Source organism: Parasteatoda tepidariorum, chromosome 3 (assembly GCF_982258835.1).
Source record: "Parasteatoda tepidariorum strain Cologne lab strain chromosome 3, Ptep-v5.0, whole genome shotgun sequence".
NCBI classification, from domain to species: Eukaryota; Metazoa; Arthropoda; class Arachnida; order Araneae; family Theridiidae; genus Parasteatoda; species Parasteatoda tepidariorum.
Window position 1 is genome coordinate 78459427 of NC_141757.1, and position 15906 is coordinate 78475332.

Here is a 15906-nt window from a genome sequence, read left to right on the forward strand (position 1 = left end):
TTTGACTCAGTTATTAGAGAAGTAGTTTTTAGGAGTAGTTTCGCATTTGTTGGAGAAATTTACATAGAACAGTTTTGAACACGTTATAAATTGTTCTTTTTACTCCTTTGCATATCTGAAGTCTCTGTTGATTAAAACTTTTTTTTTTAAAGTCCATATAATTTTTTTAAAAAAATAACAGTAAAAACTTTCAATTGTAAGCATATCCATCATCATGATAGTCATTTGCAAGTCCTTGAATTGAATTGAATGTGGGGAAGAATGACACAAGTAGTACATGATGCGAAAAAATAAATACAAATTAGAAAATAAGAAACATTATAAGAGTCTAGAACTAAATCAAATACTCAAACTATATTAAAAATGGAATAACATCAAATCAAAAATTGATTATTCATTTAAGCCATTTTTTTTTCAAAATGAACTACCGATAGCAAGCAGGAATGCAAAGATATTTGAATGATGGGTGCCATTTAACAAATCCTCCAGTCACAATATAAAACAATTAAAATGGTGGCACGATATCAATTAAATGTGAACATAGGATTAAAGTAAGATTAATCGGAAGAAGTAAGCTACACGTATTGTATTTTTGTTAAAAACAGGCGAGAATACTCTTCGAAAAGTAAAAGAAAATGACTCAACCGAGTATGGAAACGAGTGGGGTTAATGACTGCACTGCATAAACGCAATACGAGTGAAGAGTTCAAAGGAAATTTAATAAGGTGCAGTTTATTCTTAACTTGTGTAAGGGCTATTACTATAAAAACTGTGGTAAAATACTGAATATAAAAAATAATTTCTATTTGTTTATCGTAATTTAACTTGAAAACTCAAAGAGAATTATAATTTGTTACTATTCAAAAATCAAAATTATGCAGCAGTAAAAAAAATAAGAAGATGAAATTGTAAATTTAAATAAAAAATTGAAGATCTTTATCGAAAAGCTGATCTGTAGATCAAACAATAGCTTAACATTGTAATTTTGAGATTAATAGACAGACTTTACTTTTATAGAGGTAATTCCGCCTCGATTGAATTAAAATGCATTTGCGTTTATTTGAGAAGAAACTTTTTCCTAGCTTCTGTAAAGCTTCTAAGCTATATTTAAGGGTTAGATTGCCGTTTCGGTATATTTCTAATATTTACATTGAGAAACTGCACAAAAACAAACTGAAATTTACAGTTTAAAAAATGTGAAAATTGTTTGTAATTTCTTTTTTTATAATTTAACTACGTTGATAAAATTATAAAATGTTACAAAGTATACTTTTACAACATTACAATGTTATGCAAATGTTACAAAGTGTAATTAGAACCAGAGCAGTGAAGTTGGTAGTTGAAATAATGAACTTCAACTCCACATTTATAAGAGCCCGACTCCAGCTCCGACTTTTACTCTATTAAAATTGTATATGAATCTTTAGAGATTATTAACATTAATACTAAGAAAATACCAATTTCAAATTATGTATTCATACTTTATTGCAACTTAGCTTAATAAATTTGATTTTGGAATTTATGAATCGAGGAAATTTTTACTAATAAAATGCAAAACTGAATAATTTATAATTGTTTATTATTTGCTCAGAAATTTTTTAAAAATTGTGTTACCAAATAAATATAATTATAAGTATTTTCTTTTCTTATGATTATAAATATTTGTTTGAACAATCTTTATCAGATGAAGGACTTCGTTTCCCTTATAGCACTGCTTCTAACTAACCGGTGACGAAATCGGTACATTTTGTTGATTCCAAATTCTGCAAAACTGTCTTCGACTCCAACTCTACAACCCAGAACTCGAAGAATATTACTGTTAAATGAAGTTTTTTTCTTTCAAATTTAGTAGTATTTCTTCTTCCCCAACACTAAAATTTTTCAAAAACTCTTTAATTACTCTTTTGAGAGAAAGTTAATGTTTGCTTCTAACTTAATTAATTTGGTTCTAGTTTCTGCCACTACGTGCGGTGTCGCTGTCTTCTCATCGTCTGGGTGTGGTATACTGCAAAGAAAAACCCATGATTTGAGACGTTCCGGTGAAACTGCGAAGAAGCCAAGCAAGGAAACAGACACAAAGAGCCCTCTGCCTCTGAAACAATCAAACCAAAAAAAGGAAAAAGAACTGCTCTTCAATCAATATTCTTCCAGAAATAGCTAGGTAAATTTTTTTCTTATTATTTTGGCTCTAGATTGTTTTTTAAAAATATACACTTAATGTTACACGATTTACATTTGATATCACAAGATTTTGATTAAGTGCATTTTTAATTATTGTACTAAAATTTATTCAACGGCTATTGGTTTTAGTAAAATTGAAAACTTTTAGTTCGAAAGAGCTCGCGGATTTGAATATATTTATGTATAAAAACAATTCAAAAATTGATTTTTCATAAAATTACTAGGAAATGAAAATTTGCTTAAATTTACCTTTACCATAGTGTATTTATCATCATGATATTTTTCTAGAAAAAAATTTTTGTTACATGATTTTTATCAAGTGTATTCTTGATTATCGTATTGAAAGTTTTTAAGAGCCTATTGATTTTATAGCATTGAAAATGTTTATCTATAAGGAGCTTGTAAATTTAAATTTATTTATGCATGAATCTATTAAAAATTAACTTTAAAACGACATTATAAAGCAAATTTTTCTTCTTAAGAGTTATATATTCAGTGACGCTGAGAAAAAGATTTAATCAGAAAGACTAAATATGAAATTGACGGTAAATATCGAATTATTAAGAAAAAACAAAACGTTTACGAATTATTCAGAAAGAAATTTATGCAAAAATAGATTATTATTTGAAAAAAAAAATTTTTTTTTCGAATTCCTGTTTTAAAAGAAGTATTAACTTCTAAGAAGTAATAACTTTAAAGAAGTAGAAGCTTTGGAATTTTAGGCAAGAAAACACTTAATTATGGAACTGAAATGATTCTTTCTTTAATTTATGTATGCTTTATACGTTGCTCTATATGTAATTATACTTCATCACAAATATAATCCTATATCTACTGAATACTAATCAAGTTTATGGTTTCTTAAAGTACCTCATTTCTATTTTAATTTTTTCCGTAAAATGCTTAACAAAATAAAAATTCCCATAAAATGCCGTAAAATACTAAAGATATCAGGTTGCAAAAATATTCGAAAACTTAAAAAATATGATAAAAATAATTAATACTTGATAATCTAATTAGAAAAGGCCAGTAAAACTATTTAAAGAAGAAACTTCTTAAAGTATCACATTTCAATTTTTAGTTTCTCCATAGGACGATTAAGTTAAATAACTAAAGATATCGATTTACAAAAGTATGCGAAAACTTAAAAAATATGATAAAAATAATAAAAAGTAATTACTACTTGATAACTTATTGAGAAAAAAACAGTATTAGTACTATTTGAGTGTTTGAGAAAACATTTAACCCACAACGCACCAATGTCGCCGTATAAGAGGAATGGCATTTTCACGCATTCGGTCAAATCCAGCGCGTATGATAGCTAAAATCATTTTAATATTTTTTATCGCACTTATTAATTATTGTCATATTTGCAATCAATTTCATTATAATAAATTATATAATTATGATTAATTGTATAATCAATTATTATAATTATGTCTGGTGGGAAGTAAACTTGAAATAAACCCGAACCGTTAAGGATTAATTCTTACAGAAATTGAAGATACATAGTATATTGACTTTTCCATAAATGTGCGAGGGCTGATGGAAACCTTTATATTTTGAATTTTGCGGGGGACGGAGTTCCCGAACGCCCACAAAGTAAATTCCAATTAGGACTGATAAATGGCATTTACAGGAAAGATTTTCTTTAAAACTTTGATAACGTTGTTTTATTTTGTAAAAAAAAAATTTAATATTTATTCGATAGTTCAAAATTTAAAAAAAAGAACTTCTACTAATATTCATGTGTATTAACTTCTGTAAAATAGCTGATAATTAATAACGATTAATAAAGTATCTATAAAGTTCACGAGAACTGCATGCTACTGGCTGTAATTTGAAATGAAAATACGAATTATGTGCACGGCAGCTTTTCTAAACTTCACCATGATCATTATTCAAAAGTATTCTAAGCAATATTTGACTAGGTATTTTATATTGTAAGTATTTTGGCACAAAATGTGGATGTCATTGGGTGTACCAGATATATTATAATCCTTATGTATATTTATAATTGCTTGTCCGTGTGATGTGTCTTTTGTTTTAGATATTAAGAGGTGTTAAATGTGATAAATTACAATGCTCATTGCGCATTTCTTCATTGTGAAGCTCTATTATTTTATTAAACTCAGATGTATAAAAAATAATTTAATTTACATTACTACAATATAGGGGCAACTTTTAAAAAGACAATTAAATTGTTGTTAGATATGTTTCTGTGAGATTACAATTTTGAAGTACTTCTCCTTTTTTCTCCAACCCAACTTGTCATGCTGTTGTTCTCATGCTGTTTACATGATAAAGACTTTCAAAATAATTTGGCATTTATAAAGTAGCTCACTCGTTTTAAAGTGATCAATTACTTGATGGTACATGTTCTTACTGTTAAAATTTAAAAAATAATAATATTCAGATTTCAGCTATAACAAATATGCTTCAATTATCTTCCAAACTGTAAGCAACTTACAGTCTATTATTGCTAAATATTTTGTAGAAATTTTTATTTAATTAATTTAAAAATTATTATTGTATACAACAATGGATTATATGTAAACTGTACATATTTTAAAATTTCCTTTCATTATGACATTCATAATAACATTTTCCATACTTACAAACGTAAAAAGGGTAATTCCAATTTTTTTCACAACTTATAACATCTGAATGTTTTAATGTGAAGAAACCACAAAGCTTTTAAAGCGTTTGAGTTCTAATGCATGTAAAAGAGCAATTCTTTTTTTTTCTGAGAGTGTTAATACCAATACTTTTAGGCCTCGTACTCAGCGCCTCGCTGAGGTAATAAAGTTAACTACTAGTTATTCGAAGATTTTTATCGTTTTCTTTTATTATTTTTAAATGAATTTCTGAAATTTAATGTAATCGTTTGGATTTTTGGTTCTTTTTAACTCCATAAAATTGTTGAAAGGATTTTATATAATATCGAGTGTCAAAGAAGACAAAAATACATTTTATAGAATCAAAAGTAAGTTATAAATTGATTGAAACTTCCCTTGATTTAATTTTTCTTAAATTTGTATTCATGTTAATAGTAAAATATAGTTTTATCTCTAACAAATACCATCAATCTTCTTAGATTGACAGAAGAATAAATTCAAATAACTCTTATTGCTTTATAGTTCCTTCGTAAATTTTTTTCTTTTAATTATTAATATAGATTTTTCTCTGGGTTTATAGTTTATTTTATGATATCTCTGAACTAAATGCATTTTAGTAGAATTATCTAAAAAGGATAATAAAATTACCTTATCTTTTATCGTCTCTCTTTATCTTCCAAAGAAAACATATCAATTAATCATGCAAATGTTTATAACGCTAAAACGTATGAAAAACTTATAATATGGCTCCAGATTATTATTTTATGTATGTCTTATAGCAAAATCCATAAACAGAATTTTTTATAATGCAGAATTTTTTATAATGCTAATTTTTTATAATGTATGCAATTAAAAGTAAAGCGACACTTAAAAATTTATATTCGTAAATTCTAATCTTATTTAGAAAAGAAAAATAATTTTTCAATTACTTTTTCAAGGTTAATAAATTAGTATTTATAAATACTCAAAGCTAAAAATTTAGAATTATGAACCTGCATTAATTAAAAGTTAAATTCATTTAATCAAAAATGCTAATTAATTTGCAATTTTTATTTTGACATTAGATTATCATTGGCCAACAGTAACTGAATACTCTAGGTCAGGGGTTTGACCACTTTTTATGACCACTGTCTTGAAACCTCTAATTATGTTTAGATCTTGCCTATAATTCATAATTTATTTAATCTCTCCGTTGTCCTTATGAAATTATTTTAAGCAAAATGCCAATGAAATAGAAATAGCATTTTTTAAAAGAAATTACAATTTTTTTAGCAGCATTATACTGAACAAATTAGGAAAAGAACAAGCATTTATAAAATATTGCATTAGTATTTTCTATCGTACTTTTTAAATCAAAATAATACATTTTTTAATAAAGAATTATAGTTCTCTACTAAATATTTTCAACGTTTATTGCAGTTCTTTTAAGTTTTCATTTTGAAGTAATTTATAATTCGGAAGATTTTGAGATTATGTATATACACCAAAAACAAATTCATATCTAGATTAGATATAGCACAAGGACAGCAATTTCAACTATTGAACAAACATAAAACCTAATTTAAGATTATTAATGATAAAATGATGAAAAATAGTCATTCCTATAATTAACTATTTTAAAAAATAGTCTTTGATAGATTATAACGTTCAGAGTTAGCTTAATAAACTTTGTTAATAAAGCCGGGGTTCCGACGAAAGAAAGTTGATTATTTAAGGCTGCGTATCCGAAAAAAATTGGGAATCACTGCTCTAGGTATTGAAAAATATTGTTCATGTGTATTATAGTTTTTATTGTAGTGTACTAGGGCAAATACATAAAGGATTCTTACAATATGCGTTAATTATGCAACCATTTGTTTCACAGAAAGTCTCAAAATGAAAAACAGTTCAATTTCACAGCCTTTAATATACATTTCTAAAATCCATAATACGAATGAAGTAAAAAAAAAAATATATATATATATATATAGGCATAATTACTATTGCAGTTAGAAGAACTAAAAACTATAAAGCTTTCGAATCATTATCGAGGTCGAGCTAAGCAATAAAATACTTGAAAATTTTAAGGTAATATAATGATAAGTCACATATTCAAATTGTTCAGAAGAGCGTTTTTTAGAGGATATTCAGTAAAAAACACCCCACGTTTTTCATAAAAGCAACAAATGTTTTTGTGAGTTTTTCAAAATTTTATCGACTGTTAAGAACTGTCCACAGACTTGTACTTCGATGCTTGTAAGTAACCGATTTCTTAAATTATGTTTTATAAATAAAATAAACTCGATGGGCAATAATCGAATATGGCAATATTCGAGGGAAAAAAAATATAAAACGGAATAAATTTTGCTGATAAAGGAAAATCCTATTTCACAACAAGTAACAAAGATGACTGCAAAGTAATTACAGAGGTTAGGGAGAGAAGCGAGCTAGAGTGCAGCCTCTTCTGTTACAATTAAAAAATGCAATACCCTGAATAATATCATATCTTTTACATTTAATTTATTATTTCCGTCATATCTGTTTGAATTGTTAGCAAAATACCTCGTCATCCAAGGAAATTACTCAATACTGTCTAAAAAAAACACTTGTTACTTTTATAAATTTTTTACAGAATACTTAATCACTCCAAAAAAACTAAGACTAATAAAAAAAATTGTTTTAGCAATAAATAAATGTTTCAAGCAAAGTTGTTTTTTCTTCGATACTAAATAGTGCTATTGTTTTATACACAGGAGTTAACTTCATAGTTTTGTTGTAATTAAGTTGAAAATTTTAAAAACATATTCAATCGTTAATGTTCATTTATTTCGAAGTATGTATGAAAGATGCTAATTTAATGAGACGAAAGGGTAAACTAATTTGCCCTTTTCCCTGCAAGTAAACTATTAATGCAGGAAAGATACTTGTAAAGATATGATTTCTGTGATAAAGAGAAGAGATAGTTTTTCTCCTTTAAAAAACTAGATAGGAAAACTGTGCCAATCTTTCTCTTTATTTGCTGTCTATTTCAAATTTTTGAAACATTCTATTATTTTTTTTAATAATAGAATGTTTTAATAAGCAAAAGAATTTTGTTTCAAAGTTATGAAAATAAATACTTTAAATTTTCAAACCTTGTTACTCAACGTTTTAATTCACTAAAGAAATGAATGACATATCCAAACGATACAGAGTTATTTTTGATAAAAAGGATGTTTAATAAAAATACATCATTAATTAAACAATGAACTTTATAATAAATTCACGACGATGAAAGCAGCACAGCAATTTGTAAACAGAAATGAAGGATATGATGAACTGGCATATTTTAGACAGCATAATTAATCATTGTAGGAAAGCTATTGAATAAGCCATTAGTTTTTCAGAAAAATTTTTTTTAAAGTAATTTCAGTTTAGATATATATATATATATATATATATATATATATATATATATATATATATATATATATATATATATAATGTTCAAAATGAAGATAAAACAGAGGAAAATTATAGACGTATGAAAAAGGGGGGAGGGGGTGTCATGTTTCATCTTCATTTTGGACTTATCTAATGAGTTCTGTTTACTTGCAGCTTATGCGCGATAAATGAAACCTATTGCTTTTCTTAACTTTCTTCATGTTTTCTTGTATTTATTTATTTTGTTGCATATATATATATATATATATATATATATATATATATATATATATATATATATATATATATATTTGCATTTTTGTCTAATTAAGTTTAAAAATTTCACTATTTCTTGTATTTTCTCCGGTTTTCAAGCAACAGAAAAAAAAAATCACTGCAAAGCCATAAAAAATGCAAATGAATGATTTCATTTTTCGTATTAGTGGATACATATAACAAAATAATCATTCATCTCCATGCTTATCCTCTACTTAAATTCATTTACAGGCGATGAGAAATCGAAAGTAAATTCTCGATAACGAGATTCGGTTGCATTTTCTTTAATATTCTACTTCTATTGTAGCTTTTAAAAGAGTTTATTGAAATTATATTCTGATTTTGATTTATCAAAATCAGTGACAGTCGGAACTGGTATAATTTCAGCTCTCATTGTGGCACAGACATCGATCAATTTAAAATTTAATTATTTCCACTTTCTGCAATAACGGTTTAAAACTGTTTTAAAACGATGGTTTGTTAGACGTCCTTTTGGTTTAATAGTTTCGTCATACAAAATAAAACAAAAATTATAGCTTACTTTTATTGATTTTTATTACGATTTTTCTTTTTCTAAACTCCCATGTATTGATCAATATTCTCTTAGCCCTGAAACCAGTACTACCGTTCGCCATTGATTCGACCTCGAATGTACTGGGATATTGATTTACGATAATCATGAGGCTCCCTATTCAGGGCTAAACTCTCTAAACTGAAATTACTTTAAAAAAAATTTTTCTGAAAAACTAATGGCTTATTCAATAGCTTTCCTACAATGATTAATTATGCTGTCTAAAATATGCCAGTTCATCATATCCTTCATTTCTGTTTACAAATTGCTGTGCTGCTTTCATCGTCGTGAATTTATTATAAAGTTCATTGTTTAATTAATGATGTATTTTTATTAAACATCCTTTTTATCAAAAATAACTCTGTATCGTTTGGATATGTCATTCATTTCTTTAGTGAATTAAAACGTTGAGTAACAAGGTTTGAAAATTTAAAGTATTTATTTTCATAACTTTGAAACAAAATTCTTTTGCTTATTAAATGCTAGCAAACATGAATAAGTAAATAATATTAAAATAAAATGAGGAACAATGCAACCATACAAATGTACAGGTGTAGTTAAACCTGTTAAAATATATAATAACTAATTCAAAATAAAATAAATGGAAGTAAATTAGTTAATCAACTAACAAATAAAGATAATGCAGTACGTAGTAACTCAAATTTATTAGAATATCTATGAATCAAAATTATCAATCTACGTCAATAGACTAGGTATAAAAAAATTATTTTACGGTAAATTTCTCTCAAACAACAAAAAGTTTTTTACGTTACATTAAGGTGAACAATCTTACTAAATTAAGACACTGAACTAAATTAACTAAATATTGACTAACATAAGTGACTGGAATTTAATAAGAGAATATTGAACAAATTGCATTTCATTCGAAGCGTCTGCGATTGTGGAGATGTTTCTGAGCGAATATAAAGTAAGGGGTAATAACACGTTGAGCAGTTCATACGATGCATATTTACGTTGAGCGTAGTTGCATTGAATTTTTAACGAAATTACGTTCTCGTATTTTAAACTGACGAGAAAACGACTAAATATTACTTCCCTTACAAATTAATATTTTAATAGAACTTCTCTGTTGATATAAGTAACCATAGTTTCTATGTAAATTTGTCTAATAATTAAATTTTGGAATTTTAGCTTATCGAACCATAATAAACTAAATTCAACCTTTTTAGGAGACAAAGAAGCTTTGCTTTAATTAGTGATTTAGCCAATTGTAAATGCTTATGTCATTATCAAATCTGATTCTAGTCTATAATATCTTTTTTAGTCAAAATCGTTTATACGTTGATCAAATCAAACACCACGGCTTTAAAATATTCAATATCAACGTTGTTAATGTTATTGTTTAAACATTACCTGAGCTTTATTGGCATAATTAGCCTTAGAAAACTTTCAAACATTTTTAGAGACAGATTAGGACATCAATTATGAAATTTAAAATTTTTGGATGTTCTTCAATATTTAAAAATATAATGAAATTTAATTTATGACACAAAGTATCAAATAGAACAATACAAAGGGTATCTTTATTTATAATAAGCCTCATTATGAACGAATCAGCAATATTAATATATATACAGTTAATCCTAAAGAAATTCTTATCATCAATAAATATTTAAATGATGACTTATATGGACCATACTAAAACTAAATTTAACTTCCAAAGAAATTAATGATGCTTTGTTTGAATTATCCAATGCAATTAACTTATTATAATCAAAACTGACGCCTTATATAGTGATATTGCTAAGCATCGTTACATGCTTGTTGTTAAAAATATCCCTCGCCAACTTTGATTTAAGGTTAAATTTCCCATTTTCGTTCCTCTATGTTTTCTCTCTTTGTCTTTCTTTTCTCACCTTTTTTTTCCCTTCTTAACAAATTCATAATCATAATAATAAAATAATATAAAGAATGAGGAATTTTATTACACTGAGAGGAAAAGCGCGCTTGATAACTTTTGAAACCCGAATGGATTTTTTTTTATTGAAACTTTTAAGCACTAAAATTAGGCAATGTTTAATTCCAGATATGCAATTTATTACATTTGTCTTCTTTCAGATATTTTAAACTTTATTTTTATTATTGTATAAATTTTTTTTAATTTTTTTTATGGTGATGAAAAATAAACTTTAAAGTAGAATACTGAACAACACCTTTCTGACATATTCGTTGTGGAATTCACTGGAACAATGTAATTTTCGAATTAAATTCAAATAAAGATGAAACTTTGCATTAACAAAATCGCGTTATTTTCTTTCAAATTTTTTAAAAAATTTTAAAATTTAATTTAACAAAAGAATTGGAAATAAAATAATAATTTCTTACGCAAGCGTTTGCAATACCACTCCAAACCCCCTTGTCAGCAAAAATAATTAACACACAACCTCATCACCGTTAGTTGCTTACATAATATTTGAACGGCATCAAATGGATAACAGAGAATAAAAGAAAGATATTTAATGCATAATTTTCGCATTATAATAAAAAAATAAAATATTGAAAATAATGGTAATATTTTTTTTTATGTATGGCAAGCGTGGTGGATTGTCACATTATCTGCTGATTATTTCATTTTATTTCAAAATACATAAATAAATAAATAATAAAATAAATAAATAAATAAAAAGATAAATAAATAATAAAATAAATAAATAAATAATAAAATAAATAAATAAATAATGAAAATAATGATAATTATAATAAATTGTTAGCTTTATTAAAGTAAATGAAACTAATGAATAAAATTATAAAGTCGAATTTCTATTTTACATCTTTCAAAAGATACTGTCGCTAGTAGAGTAACTATGTACTATCGGAATTTTATTTATGAAAAATAAATCATCTTTCATTCGAGTGTTATTTACTTATTTGTTACTTTGTTCCCCGCATTGTGGATGATTCAACAGCTGAATCATACAATCAGAAGAGAGAGGAAATTTTTTCACATTTATCCCATTTTTAGATGGAAAATGGAGATCTGACTATAGCTGCAAACATTGCGAAATTGTAGTGAATATTTTAGATTATTGAAATATTTTAGAATCGATTAAAAACTTGAAATGCGATGTTTAAAATATTACACAAGTATGTTTCTGGCAATTTTATTCCACTTGACACTCACCCCCCTCTTCACTCAGAAAAAATAGAAAATCACTACCCCTTCCCAATTTTATTTGAGAAAATCGCATCCCCAGTTCCCAGCTTTAAATTTGATTTTCAAATTTCAAGATCAAATGAAAAAATAAAGATTATTTTTCTATCCTTTTTGATGAACGATAAGAAATCATCTCTTCACATATTGAAATCTGACAAATCAAATTGACTCAAAATAAACCAGGCAGGTGTAACCTGCGTGCAGTGTTTCGACAATGTAGTTGAAGAAACTATGAAGTATAAGAATTAGAAGTTTGAACTAGAATTTTTTCTGTATTACTCTGATACAGTTAATTCTATTCACTAAAATGCATTCGGAAAAAGTCAATACCTATTAAAAATTTTCAAAAAAAAATTGAGAAAAAATATTTAATTGTTATTATTTTTTTTAATTAAATTTTTTCACCTAAATTTTAAAATGCTACTCCCTTTTCAGTTTTGAATCTAAGGTAATCTAATAATCTGATTTGATATAATGATTAGATTTCATGTTTAGAAAAATTTCATTTGGGGATTAAAAGCTTTAACTATGGATTTATTTCTTTTTCTTTTCCTTTATTCCTTTCTTTTTTGTATTTCCTTTTTTGTAAAGAACTTTTGTCAAAGCTTTTTTAAATAAATTTAAAAAAACATAAATTTTTAAGTAGATTTTTTTTTAAAAAATCTATTCTATGTTTTCAAGTGCAAATTTCACTATACGTATGTTTGTGTAAGCTAAATTTTTTTATTTTTAGTCTGAAAACGTTTTATCTGGGGTGATATATTTCAAAAACATTCATTGTAAAACTTTGGAACTTGATCTACTTTTTTTTTCTTTAAATTAAATTTAAACATACATTTCTTGCATTTAATTTTTGCATTTAATTCTTGCATTTAATTCTAATCACAATACTAGTCTCCCTTTGATTGCATTTGAGTCGCAGACAAATTTTGATTCATGAAGATTGTGCAGTAAATTGGATAAAAAAGAAAAGAATATATATATATATATTTTTTAAATACTAGTCCTATTTAATTAGGTCCTAGAATAGCCTAAATCTGTACGCTGAAGTGCGAACAAGTAATACATTATTTCCAAGTTTCAAAATTTTTCGTGGAGCATTAATGCTTAAGCTAGTTTCGAAGGAAGTCCGAATGTGATTTATCAATTTTTAAAAGTTCTGCAGCCAGCTGTTTCCGTATCAACATTACGTTATGCTTGCGTGTAATATTCGGGAAGTAGTAACCGGAATCTAATATATTGAGCTTCGTGAAAATTTTCCTTAAAATATAATCTATGCGATCCTATTTCCCGCTTATTTTCTTCGTATTTAATATTGCAAAATACTTTAGTGTTGGCATGTGTAAGTAAACTACGTTCTAACACCTGTTTTTTCCTCCGATTTTTGACGTAAACAGATAACTGTTAATTTTATGTTTTACTTTAATGGCTGGTATTTCGTAAACTTTGATTTTTAAATGCTGTGTAATATTTATTTAAATTTTATTGTTTCCTGTAATATTCTGGCTGTTTAATATGATTACAACTATGGGACAAACAAAAATAACCGGGCTTGTTATTTATTTACTGCTGAAATTTTCTTGAATTTAAAAACTGCTTGATTTATTGCTTTTTTATATCCGCAATTTCGTTATTTGCTTATCACTACGTAAGATAAAGTTCGTTTGTTCATCTTTTTTTTTTTTTTTCAATATCAAAAAAGAAAAAAAAAAACTTCAAGTTTAAATTATACTAACGTTCAAAGATAGCCTATTAGTGTAGTGGGAAGTTAACATAACTACTGAACCAAATTAATATTTAGTGAATGATATTATGCATAAACTAATTAAGCTTGTGTAAATATTTTAAAGATGAAACAAATAAATCTTTGGAATTATAACAGCATTTTAATTTATTAACATTAGTTTATAATTAGAGAGGATGTTAACCTTAATTGTTTTGTTGTCAACTTTCAACCAATATTTTCTGTTAATGAATTTCATCTTTCTAAACAAGAAAGAGAATTTAAGAATTATTTATAATTTATCAGTTTAAAGTTACATATTTCAGGTGGGATTGAAATCAATTATTTACAAAATAATTTGTAATTGAATTCAATATATTTTGCATTCCTAATTTTGTCGTAATTTTTTATATCTTTTATTTTACCATCATAATGTTCTTTTTATTTAGTTCTTAAAAACTAGAAAAGCAATTTCAATTTTAAAGAAATTATATTAATCCAGTTGTCTGAAAATTGTTTTTATTTTCAATTTCTAATTTTAATGTATATTTTTATTATGTATATCATAGTCTATTTTATCTATAAATTAATTATTTGTTGTTTTTTTAATAGATATATTTTCCTAAAGATGGCAAGGCTTGAAATTTTCTTTTTTGCTGTTATCTAGTTATGTTATAAACCTATAAGTGAGTATTATTTTTTCTTTCATTATTATTTATTTTAGAATTCATTAAGATCACTTACTTATTGCATGAAATTATTTTAATTATTTCTTTGCTTAATTATTAAAATTTATTCAATCTTGCAATCTTCTGGTATGTGATTAGTCTTAATTCTTTCACTTGCAATGTAGTCAGTCTGGCAACACTAATTCAACAAATGTTACAAACCTCTAAAATGCAAAACTAATTTATTATAAACGTTTTGCAACCACTGTTCTTTAAATAACAAAGAGCTTAAGTATGTCACATTACATAGAATATATTTTTGGATTTTGGATATGTATTTGCCTGGTTAAAACTACAATCAAAAGTTGCTGTTGCAGAAAGGGTTAAGAGCCAACTTGCAAACTAATTTTTAAACAAAACAGAGAAAATGAAATATGTTAAAAGATTGAAATTTTAGGGTGATAGAAAGCTGATATGTACAAAAGTACTTTTCTTGGCGAAAAGAACAGTTAACAGATTTAATATTTATGACTTACACATATGATATAAATTTTTATTTTTTTTTTATTTTCATTTATTTTTTTTATTTTACTTTCGTGGGAAAAAAATGAAAACTTATATGTATTAAAGTGCATTTAATATAATTTTTTTTTTTATTCTTACTTTCTCTAAGGAAAAAAAAATTGAAGTTTTTTTCTTTTTTCTCCTTTTTTGCGAAAAGTAAAGCTAGTAGGTTTTGTATCTGTATGACACGTATAAACAATCTAGGTTTTTATTACTCAGTTTAAAAATAAAAAGCTCTAAGAGCTTTTATAATATATCGGATGTAAGTACATTATGAATATTTAATCCAAACATGACCAACTTGCAGCAGATGTGCTACTGTGTAAGATGCATGCTGCTTAGTAATTGCTGACATGTTGGGTGCTGTCTTTGTAATACTAATTTAGAATGAAATGTTTCAGGTTAATTTTTATTCTATACATAACCTTACTAACTGGAGCTTTAAAAATATTAATTGATAAAGCCTAAGTTTATACTTCTGTTCTATTTATAATTTTTTATATCGCCAGCACCTGTGAATAACATTTTTCAACTTTTTAATTTTTTAACATGTTAAAAGTGGCACACATAACGTTTAGTTTTCAGTTAGTCGTACTCTTCCCAATAATATTAGCTACTAGGACTGGGCGATATTAGAAATTATATATCGTGATATATCGTCAGTTTTGCATCGCGATATAGCGATGTATCGCGATATAGTATTTTTGAATTTCATTTACTTACTTTTC

The 15906-nt window shown here is 25.9% G+C and overlaps 1 protein-coding gene across 9 annotated transcripts in view; it reads left to right on the plus strand.

Moving 5' to 3' along the window:
• The first annotated feature begins 1989 nt into the window (after window positions 1-1989).
• The window catches only part of Rab3-GEF (Rab3 GDP-GTP exchange factor), a 77713-nt gene continuing 63796 nt past the window's right edge, over window positions 1990-15906 (plus strand). For 6 of the 9 annotated variants that reach the window (XR_001583472.5, XM_071181801.2, XM_016051444.5 and 3 more), the window contains exons 1-2: window positions 13380-13565; window positions 14559-14632. The gene's annotated coding sequence lies outside the window, so the exon portion shown is untranslated. Of the gene's footprint in view, window positions 2162-13379; window positions 13566-14558; window positions 14633-15906 lie in introns of those variants that run through there. The other 3 variants (XM_071181793.2, XM_071181803.2, XM_071181798.2) reach the window with 2 other exon arrangements.